The sequence below is a fragment of the Saccoglossus kowalevskii genome, chromosome 22 (genome assembly GCF_978046115.1).
Source record: "Saccoglossus kowalevskii chromosome 22, keSacKowa6.1, whole genome shotgun sequence".
Taxonomy (NCBI): Eukaryota; Metazoa; Hemichordata; class Enteropneusta; family Harrimaniidae; genus Saccoglossus; species Saccoglossus kowalevskii.
Window position 1 is genome coordinate 8,871,449 of NC_140662.1, and position 11,291 is coordinate 8,882,739.

The following is an 11,291-nucleotide window of genomic DNA, read 5'->3' on the forward strand; positions in this document are numbered from 1 at the left end:
TGTCAAAGTAAGGTGTATCACTGAAAACTGAGGGGGATTATGAACACTAAGGCACAGCGCTTAATTGATGTGTGTGATAAAATGTATCATACAAACACACATTTTTTTTCATGAACTAGAAATCATTGTCAAAAAGTATTGGACATCCAGTTGAAAACAGTATTGTTTTATCAATGTATTGCATGCCATTGTTTGAGCTCCCAATCAGTATATACATTGACAATATATAGAGTATCACTACATGCTAACAATAAGTGAGTTGCCATATTAAGGATAAATTAGTCTTTGGTCACTTTATTGAATATACGTAACAGTACTCCATCAACACATCCAACAAAGTGATCAACTTTCAGAATTTATCCTTATTTTTACAGCATGAAACCCTGCTCTAACAAAATGTCTCACTATTGTTTTGAATATGCATGTCTTGAAGCACCCATATTTACATATATATTAATTTGTATGCTTTCAACTGGAAGCAAACACATGAGCAAATAACATTTCCCCTCAGTTTCCAGTGAAAATTTGAGGTACATAACTATAAAGATTCTCCTCTTTCTACACTTGCAAAATAAGAGAAATTATATTATCAACATATTGATCCTCCAAATAAAAATCAGAAATCAAAAACTTGCGATTGGAGTATCTTGTATATTTTGAAGATATCTTCTCCGCTAAAGATGGTGTCCATCCTGTGACAACTGAAGGAGAAGGTGCATTATAGATGTTATTTTCAGCTTCAAAATACTGTAATAACACATCACATATTACCTGTGATCATCAAAATCACTTTCATCAGCATCTGACTGTACATCAGATTCTGCTCCTGATGGCTGCTAACAGCCATCAGTTTCAGCTGGCTGCTAACAGCCATCAGTTTCAGCTGGCTGCTAACAGCCCGCAACAATAGGATCTGATGTACAGCCTGATGATAATGAAACTGAGAATCACAGATGGTACAGTCACACAATAGCTTGCAATTGTCACAGCACTGATGTTTAATGATATAGTCCTTGGGAAATTCCTGACCAAAATGTGAGGCTAGTGACACTCTACGACATTCATCTGTTGTACAGTATTTCCTCATTTCCTCAGTCATGTCTTTCACATTGTGTGCTGTCAGATGCATTGTAGTACAAAATAGCCTCAGATTCTTCCCCCATCTCTCCCACATCTGCCAACTTCCTGAATGTATGCTAATGAACAAATGAGAATTGTATTTAACATTTAAGTAGCTTCACTACAAGTTACAAAAATAGTGCAATATGGTACTGGACTGTATTTGCTGTATTACTAGAGCATATGCATAGGTAAATGACATGGTAATATATCTCTATACAGTACAGGAAAAGTTTAGTTTATTGTACACTTCTATTGAAGATGCACTTCTCATATTGAGCAAATGCGTATTTTCATGAGTTCTCTTGGGTGACTGACATCAATTGTTATATCCATTCTATGATGTAACCTGTGGTATTTCATCATAAAATAACTTTCCTAGCCATCATCGTCATCCAATAACTACACTCATGACAGGATTACAGGATTATTGGGACTTCAGATTTTCTTGAACCAACCAATTGCTTGTGGTCATTAAATAATCAAAACAAATAAAACATTCAAAATGTTGGCAACACTTACAAGTAGTATAATAATAAGATCATGCACACAATAAAGGAACTTGGTTTTACACATTGTATGTCAAATATGTACAATGCGCTCTGAAAATTCATGAATTTTGTGCGTAACATTGCATTACTACATTTAGACTGAACTACATGCATTTTAACATACTTTCCATTGTTCTTGGTACACCAGCATGGATAATTCGCCTGACTTGTTTTGGATCTGCACCCATCCCATATGCCTCAGTTGCAAATAACAATCTGATACCACAATTCATGGTCTGCATGCCATCGATCACCTCTTTCTTCATCTGCTTAATGATAAAAGTATGATATATAAATTGTCAATATGCAAGTTGATATGAAATAGCCAAATGGCTCAAGTTAATTGTTGTGGCAAAGGTAATGTAACAGAATATCATATGATAGTTAAATGACAGAGGTGCATTTATAGTAAAAAAAATGCACAAATTATTAATATACAGAACAGTATACAACAAATTTTGATGGCTTATCTGTTCTTGTATTGGAGATAAACATCTAATATAGCAAATACAGTTAAAAGGGCACAGTCGCTATATCTTTTATACAAATTTGGCTTAAGTGTAAAGTGAACTGCATTCACCAATTTGATAAAGAACACACACTTATCACGTTATCTTTCAGTGTGTCATTTGATGAGGCAACAGCCACATTGTTTACCTAAATGTTATAGACAAAGCTGCTTATAAACCCGGAACAAATGATTTATATATATAACAATTAACAAATAAATATTCACTTTATTTTTTTATTGGTAAAACCATCAGAGGACCAATTTGTTATTTACTATACAACAACAAAAATAACATACCATACCATACAGAATATGGAAAACAATTGTTAAACAGTAGAAGTCATATCCAAGTTAGTATTTATAGTTAACAAAATAACTTAAATTTACCTTGTTAGTGCATGAGGCATGGAATTGAGCCACCAGACCAGATATATCATCTATATCACTGTCAAAAGTTGGCATTAAAGACAATTCGTGAGCAAATCCACACCATTTAAGTGATGAGTAAACAATTGTTCGTGGAAAACATTCCTGTTTACTGCGCAATTCATCAATAAGTGGTTTGAAGATCTCCTTAAAAGACTCTTCAATTCTGTTGTTTGGAAGTCTTTTTGTCACATGGAACATTATGTTTGGTCTATCTATGCTGGCAGCGATAATAACAGGATTGGTAAGCAGAAGATGTGATGATATTTCTTGCTGTGTTCTTTTCGTACCGGTGGCCATAGGTCTTTCAGATTTCGATATTCCGGACGGAAATCACTTCCCCATTGTACTACACAGTGTGCTTCGTCAACAACAATATGAGATACCTTGTGTTGCCAAATGTCGCCACGAAATACGGCGAAGAGTTTCTTGGTCATTATGTGTTCTGGGTGAGACAGTATATACAAATACTCACAACTAATGAAACTGGACAAACTACAGTCAAACTCCGGATTTAACCGCACTGACCTTGCGCCGAGTCTACGAGACTGTTCTTCTATAATAGCATTCAATGGCGAGATCAAGATCACTGTCCTGGGACTGTGTGAAGCTGACATGTAGGGAAGGCACTCAAAAATCAGTGATTTTCCATAACCGGTAGGCAACAAGCCTATACAATCACTATCAGTGGATGCCTTCAAACAATCAACTTGCTTTGGTCTTAAATATGTGTAACATGAATGACTGTTTGCGTTTACATGTGCTAAAGCAATCTTTGTTTTCATAACAAACTCCATGTCCATGGAAGCCGCCATGTTGAATTGTCTCAGTGACGAATCAGATGTTCCGTACGTAACTACCAATAACCGCCTTGGATGTAATACCCCGTACCTGACCCTTTTCTAAAACCGCCCTCAGCGTTGAAATGGGGCAGGGAACCAGACTATTCCTGAAATGGACTACATAAACAGCGCCCTCTGTCAGGCTAAAATTAGTGTCCTATAACAAATTATATTTTCATTTTCTGTTATTGATAAGAAACAAATCACAATTATTCTTGGGATGTATAATGAGCAAGTGGAATGCATCTGGAAATTGACTTATTGTAATATCCTCTTGAAAACCATAGCGCCCTCTATCATTGACAACAGGTTTTAACTACACAGTCAATACAATATTTCAATTTATGATTATGAATGTTAGATGTTATTTAATTATATTTTATAAAATATATATAACTAAATACAAGTTTATACAGCACCTAGTATCCATCGCAGTGATGCTCAATGACGCTTAGTTTCACAGATAGGCTTGCTGAAACAGGTAGGATTTGAGTTTGGTTTTGAAGATGTTCACATTTGTAGCAGAACAGATGTCATTTTGTAATTGATTCAATAAAGACGGTGAGCAGCACAGTTTTGAGCTCTCTGAAGCTGGTATATCTGTGAATTTGGTAAGCCATAGAGTAAGGCATTGCCGTAATCCAGTTCAACGGTTATGATAATTGAGTGAATGAGTTTAAGACAGGTATGCTCAGATAGATGTTGGCGGATGAGTCCTATGCATCTGATATGCATGTATATGCTCTGGCATGTGCTGATGATATGTTTACTGAACGGAAGTGAATCATCAAAGATGACACCAATGTTGCGAGCTGCTTTAACTGGTTTAACGAGTGTTGATCCAATGTTGATACCATGCAAGGGGTTTAGAGAGAAGTCAACATTTTTAACGGATTAGCAATATCTCAATTTTACCATCATTTAGCTGTAATTCGTTGTTAACCATCCCAGACTTGATGTTAGATAGGCAATTTTCAATTTGGGATGTGGCAGCTGAAATGTCATCAGAGAAATGGTGAAAATGAAGATTGTGGTGACGAATAATTTTACCAAGAGATGAGATATAAATTGAGAATAACAGGGGGCCGAATACTGATCCCCTTGGGGAACTACATAATGAAGAGTTGTTTCTTTAGATGAATGACCATTAATGACAATTGACTGATGTCTGTTGGTGAGATATAAAGCTAGCTATTGCCAGGCGAGATCACATATGCTCATATCTGCTAGCCGTGCAAGAAAGATGACGCGGTTGATCGGTTGATCGTGTCAAAGGCAACAGACAGGTCTAGGAGGACAAGGATAACATATTGTCCTGCATCAATACACATTGATATGTCATTGTGGACCTTAATGAGTGCTGTCTCAGTGCTGTGAAATTTCCTGTATGCAGACTGGAGAGGTTCAAAAAGAGAGTTCCTAGCGAGGTAGTCATTTAGTCTCCTGGCGACGACTTTTTCCAGAACTTTTGAAAGGAAAGGTAGGTTAGAGATGGGTTTTTCTTTTTAAGCAGTGGTATGACAACTGCATACTTCAAATTAGCTAGTACGAGTCCTTGTTGGAAAAATAGGTTGATGAGATACATGAGCCAGGGTATGATCTGTGATTAAACTTTCTTGAATAAATATGTGGGAATTTGGTCGAGACAACATGATTTAGATGGTGATTCCTTAAAAATCTTCTTGAGTTCATGTGTAGTAGTAGGCTGGAAACTTGAAAGTTGGTCGTACATGTAGCATTTGATGTAGAAATGACTGGATTATTATCACCCTGTCTGTCTAAATCCAAACCATGCCGAATATTGGTGATTTTATTTGTGAAGAATTCACTAAATGGTTCTGTGAGTTGATTGATTGAGTGAAGAATGAGTTGGCAGTGGTGATGTTTTATCAGTGGTTAGATTAGATGATAACTGAAATAGTGCTTTTTGATTGTAAGCGTTCTCTTCAATTATATCTGAATAGTATTTAGATTTAGCATCTTGAATAAGCTTGTTAAAAATGCATGTTTATTTAGTAGTTTCCTGAGGCACAAGTTGTAATGCGAAACAGCCACGTTCACATCTGCTGAAGGTTGACTGGAGTTTAGAGCATCCTTAATGTCACATTCAAGATCTTCCACAACAATATCTATTTAATTTCCTTTTGAACTAATGGGGGTTTAGGTAGTAGACTTGTGTACGGATTGGAAAATGATCTGAAATATAAACAGTGTCAACAGTGACATTGAGGATCAGGTCAGGATTTGTGAAGACCAGATCAGGTGTGTGACCGTGGGTGTGTGTTGGAGCGTTCACCCACTGCTTTAAGTTACATGAGTCCAGTAATTCTTGACATTTGCGAGTATTGGGATCAGGTGATCCATTTGCTCAGTAAAAATTGAACTCCCCAATAATAGATATATTGCTAGGTATGTAGATAAAGATTCAAGAAGATCTCCAAATTTATTGAGGAATTTGGAGACAGTGAATTTGTTCTTTGTGTAGGAAGGTGGACGATACATAATAATGACTTTAAAAGTAATACCATGGTAACGCAGAGTGACTTCAACAGCCTTAAAGGTAGTAGCATTCTGTAGCAGCTTCCAGGAGGTAACTGTAATACTAGACTTAAATATAAATGCAATCCCTCCACCAGTTGATTTCACACGCGGAAAATGAAGGTAAGTGTATCCAGCTGGTGTAACTTCGTTAATGATTGGTTCATCGCCACTGGCTTTCAGCCATTGCAAGTGCATCAATATTATGTTCTACAATGTAGTTGGAAATTAGTATAGCCTTATTCCTAAATGTACGTTGTGGGTGAGCATTCAGCTTACGAGTACCAGCTCTTTTTTTCTCTGTGGGTTGATGACTTTGACTGAATACCTAATGATCTGATCTTATTCCAGACTGAAAGAGAGCATTTGTGCTCAATAGTACAGATGCTACTGTTTCTTTTAATGAATAGATCATTTTTAGTATAATTAATTCTCCTGGAATGACTGTTGCCATTTGCATGGTAATGATAATTAGTAGGACAAAAAGAATTTCAATGAGTCTTTTCATTTGAACTGCTGAGTGGTGACAGGTATTTCCAGGTGTGCATGTAAATGAGTCTATTGTTCATGCAAGGTAGTTACCATAGAAATGGTGACTGAATTGAAACACAAAACAAAATGAATATGAAGAAATTACAGCAAACAGCAGTCCTGGCAGACAAAATAACAGTTCTGCTAGTCCAACGTGTTCTCTGACTGTTCATAGATGGAGTAGTAACACAAAAACAGTTTAATAATCGATGGTATTCACTAAACCAAACAAGTTTGGAGAGCTTCTGTGAGGGGCAGTCTGCTAGGCGCACACCATCCATGCAAACATATAATATTAATTTTGTGTTTTATCATATTGCTTAATTTAAAGTGCATTCCCACTTCGCAAATATGTGAAGCACGACTTCCAGAACAAGCTAAAAACAAAAAAATGTGTTAAAATGGTTCTGTTTTAGCTTAAACATGAGATATGTTAAAAATATATATCATACCTGACAATTTCCACTCATTTCATTCGGAGGAGGGGGTCTGGAGGGTCTTATCCCATTGGCAAACATACCTACAAAGCCCCCTAACTCAGTGAGTGTGGTCAATAATTCAAGCTTAATTTAGAAGTCTTGCATAAATTCAAATTCATATCATATCTAATCTAAATTTTTGATGTTGTCCATATTACCAGGGAGGGAGAACTGCATCACAGAATGTTCTTACATTGCTAAGACGTGCCACTGTACCATGTATATCTATGGGCTCTGCGAAAGCTGCTGTGGAATGCCGATCTAGGGAAGGAAACGACACAAACTCAACTTTGATGTAATTCTGAGTAACCAAATTTGTATATGTAGGTGTAATATTGTTACCTTGTTCAGAGAGTCTAAACAACTATCCCAAAGTACAGTTTTCTGTGAGTTTTCCACATTTGTTTTCATCGTAATTGTCGTCCGGCGGTAAGCATGCCCGGATGTCTGCCCAAGAATTTGTCGGAAAATGGTACTTCACAGAGTTCCTAAGAGGGAATGCTACTCTAATCTTGACTGTTTTTATTCTTAAGGTCAACAGAAGTAGAAATATGCAAACACCAGATTTTATATTTTAATTCTAGCTCTTTTCCCAGGTTATATATGAAGACGTTTTGTGGTAGACTAGAACTTAACTTAACTTTTAATTCAACATTAAATATAACAATAATTGATATTTGAAGGGCGGTGGTCGTCGTGTTGCATCTCGTTCGATTTGGAACTCATAGTGACATACACAACGCATGTAAAATACATTGTTTTTTACATGAAATTCAAGCATGCTCTGTGCGATGACAACTGCCCTTTAACCAGTAAGTTTAGATGACTCCTAAGCTCACAGCCAATACCATCTCCGGAAGATAAGCAACCTTAACCTTAACTCAACTGGAATTTGTGTATTTTTGTGTCACGAAAATACACAAGAACATCAGCAATGACCAGGAAATTTCCAATGCAATGATTTAGGCATACATTATACCAGGACGTTATACAACATTGAAGAAAGGTCTTCTCAAAGAATGATTGTCGCGCCACACATGCGCAGGATACGGGTCTCATATGAACACAGATGGCAATTTTGACTGTTGCACGGACTAACGAGTACAAATGAAGACATTACCAAACTTTATTTACATATTTTTTTGGTGATTGGAAGGTATCGAAATCGTCAAATGTGGTAATTAGTGCATGCCTGTACCAGGTCAAAACCAGTTGTAGTTTCCATTATACAACAAGTACTTTAGGGTTGTGCAGTAGAAACAAATGTAAAGTAGTTTAAATTCATATTTGTATATTCTGTGATCAGATAGTCTGACCAAATAATACTTAATCCTTACATGAAGCATCTACATTCGAACTTTGCAGCCGTGCATACCAATGTGCAATTGATTTGGAAGATCTGGCGACATGCTAGCTATAAAAGCCAAATACCCCAATATATGCATGGTTTTATTATATGGAGATTTATCTGATTCAAAAGAAAGAAGCACTAGAGAATCCATGGTATTATATTTGCTAAATTTCTTGTATCAAAGATTTCCAGTTTTCAGATTTGGCGAAACTGTACATTTGGTGATACTGATTTGAAAGATTTGGGAATCAGATGAATGGGTTCATACAACAATTCATGCACAGGAAAAGGCTAAAGAAGTGTTCTTGTTGTTAATGTGAAGACATAATGTTTCTTCATAATGCTTACTCTCAGCTAGGACTTCAGCGCTATACATTTGTCAAAAGCTTCTCAAACAGTATTAAGTGTGACATTGGAAGGGCAGAGTATTAAACAATAATCTGAAAAACTACAATATTTGAAAGACAGCTAAGGCCACAAATCAACTATCACTTTTCAACAGTGTCAAACGTGTACAACCAATAAGAAAGAAGAATAAGACACAGTACTTAATGCGAACCACTATTGCAATTGTATATGTGACTAATGATTCATGCCAAAACAGGGAAAAAAGATCTGGTAGATGAACTACACCATCTGGAAATATGTGTACCATACACAACTCTGTATGATTCAGATTTCAAAAGAAGAAAGTTGTATACCTACTGAAACTGTGGCAATAGATAACATTGATCAATGACACAAGTATATCTCTATTTCAGCACACAAAATAATATTATGAAGTTGATGAAACATTTTTTTTCTAATTGATGATAATATGTGTTCTGTGAAAAAGTTAGATCATTTGCCTGATAGCTCAAGTGAAATACCTCAAACAATTTATAAAGACCCAATTCCAATTCCAGTTCCAATAAGAGACGACTTAGAGATGAAAATTGGCGAGACATTGCAAGATACAAATGCAGAAGAGGCTTGGTTACAGACAGTGAAAGAGGTTTGTGGACTGCATACCCTGCATACATTAGAAATGCACTTCTTCTTCTCCTCGCACATCGTTCCTTGAAATGGTTCGTCAAGGAATGAATATCATAAAATCAGCTATTCAATACTGTAAAATACTTCAAACGAATATATATTTTAAATTCAAATTCAAAAATGAGTGAAATTAAACTCTATACAAAATAAAAATACTTTTCAGTGAAGATTAAACCAACTACAATCAAGTATTTAGTATTTTTAGCTACCATAAACCAGACAAATTACACAATAGCCAAACTATAAAACAGAATTGATAGATAGTCTTGGTGAAGACTTTTTTGTAACTACGCTTGGTATGTTTGGAGGACAACAAACAAAATGACTGCTTGCAAGTAGCTGTAACCACTACAAAATCGAAAAGCCTTCCGAGCCTCTAATCCTGGAAGGAAATTTGGCAGAGAATTGGCGAAGATGGAAACAAAGGTTCGACATCTTTATGCAAGCCAGTAAATCTGACCAGGATGACAAAAACTTGCAGTGTAGCATACTTCTTCATGTCATCGGAGAAGAGGCCCTCGAGGTGTACAACACGTTAAACATTCCCGCCGCAGATAAAGGCAAGTTTGGTGTGTTGACAGAATAATTCAGACAATATTGCTGTCCCAGGAAGTTTTCCACATGTGATCAACAACATGGAGAGTCTATCGACCATTACGTTACAGATGTCCGTAATCGAAGTAAGTCATGTTAATTTACCCCCTTGACTGATAAAAAACAGAATTGACATTTGCCGTGCATCTGAGCAGTCAAAAAGTTATATGCAAGACTTGTCAGTGAACGAGGATAACGCTGTATACACAATGCAAAAGAGGCCCAGTGCAGGAAAGTTTAGTGCTAGAAGTAACAGAAAGAAAGTACACGAAGCTCCAGATGCTGAAAAGAAATTCAAATGTCTCTGATGTGATCTTGTACATGCTGCGAGAAAATGTCCGGCTTATGGTAAAACGTGTAGGAAGTGTCAAGGTAGAAACTAAGTCTGTAGATCAAAGAAACTTGATACACTTAAAGAAAATAATAGTGACACATATTATGAACCCAATAGAGATTTGTTTTCGGGAATTATCGAAAAACAAGACAATAGGAATGATACGTAAATCTGGTGGTTGACAAAAATAAAATGCAGTTTAAATTGGACACAGGTGCCCAAGTAAACGTCATCCCAGATAGAGTATACAGTCGCATGAATAACAAACCAGATATACATATGAAGAAAACAGATATATGCTTGACATCATATGGTGGTCACAAGATTAGTGCATTGGGTGAGGCAACATTAACTTGCAAACACAACAATACAGAAAAAGACCTGAATTTGTTGTAGCAGATGTAGTGTCAAAACCTATCATGCCTGTCAAAGTCTTAATTTAATACGAAGAGTGATGATCATAGACAGTAGTGATATTCTGAGTGAATATAGTGATTTATTCGAAGGACTTGGTTGTGTTGAAGGAGAACATCACATTCAGCTTGATGAAACAGTTCCCCCAGTGGTTCACCCTCCATGAAAGGTACCATTTGTGATTAGAGACAAACTGAAGAATGAACGGCAAAGAATGCTGGATCTTCAAGTTATAGAAAAGGTTGATGCACCAACAGATTGGGTCAATTTAATGGTAATAGTAGAAAACGAAGGCAAAAGCCTAAGAATTTGCCTAGACCAATGTGATTTAAACAGAGCTGTGAAACGTGAACATTTCCAATTGCCTGCCGCCAACAAAGTGACTAGTAAGTTATTCGGTGCTACATTTATCAGCAAACTAGATGCCAAAGATGGTTTTTGGCATGTGAAACTAGATGCAGAGTCATCCAAATTAACAACGTTTAACACCCCATTCAGGCGATACAAATTCAACAGGTTTAATACCCTTTGGATTAAACTCAGCAAATGAAGTATTCCAGAAGAAA

The 11,291-nt window shown here is 36.4% G+C and overlaps 1 pseudogene; it reads right to left on the reverse strand.

Annotated features, from left to right (window-relative positions):
• Positions 1–347: 347 nt before the first annotated feature.
• LOC146728661 (uncharacterized) lies at positions 348–3,500 on the reverse strand (annotated as a pseudogene).
• Between the last annotated feature and the right edge of the window lie 7,791 nt (positions 3,501–11,291).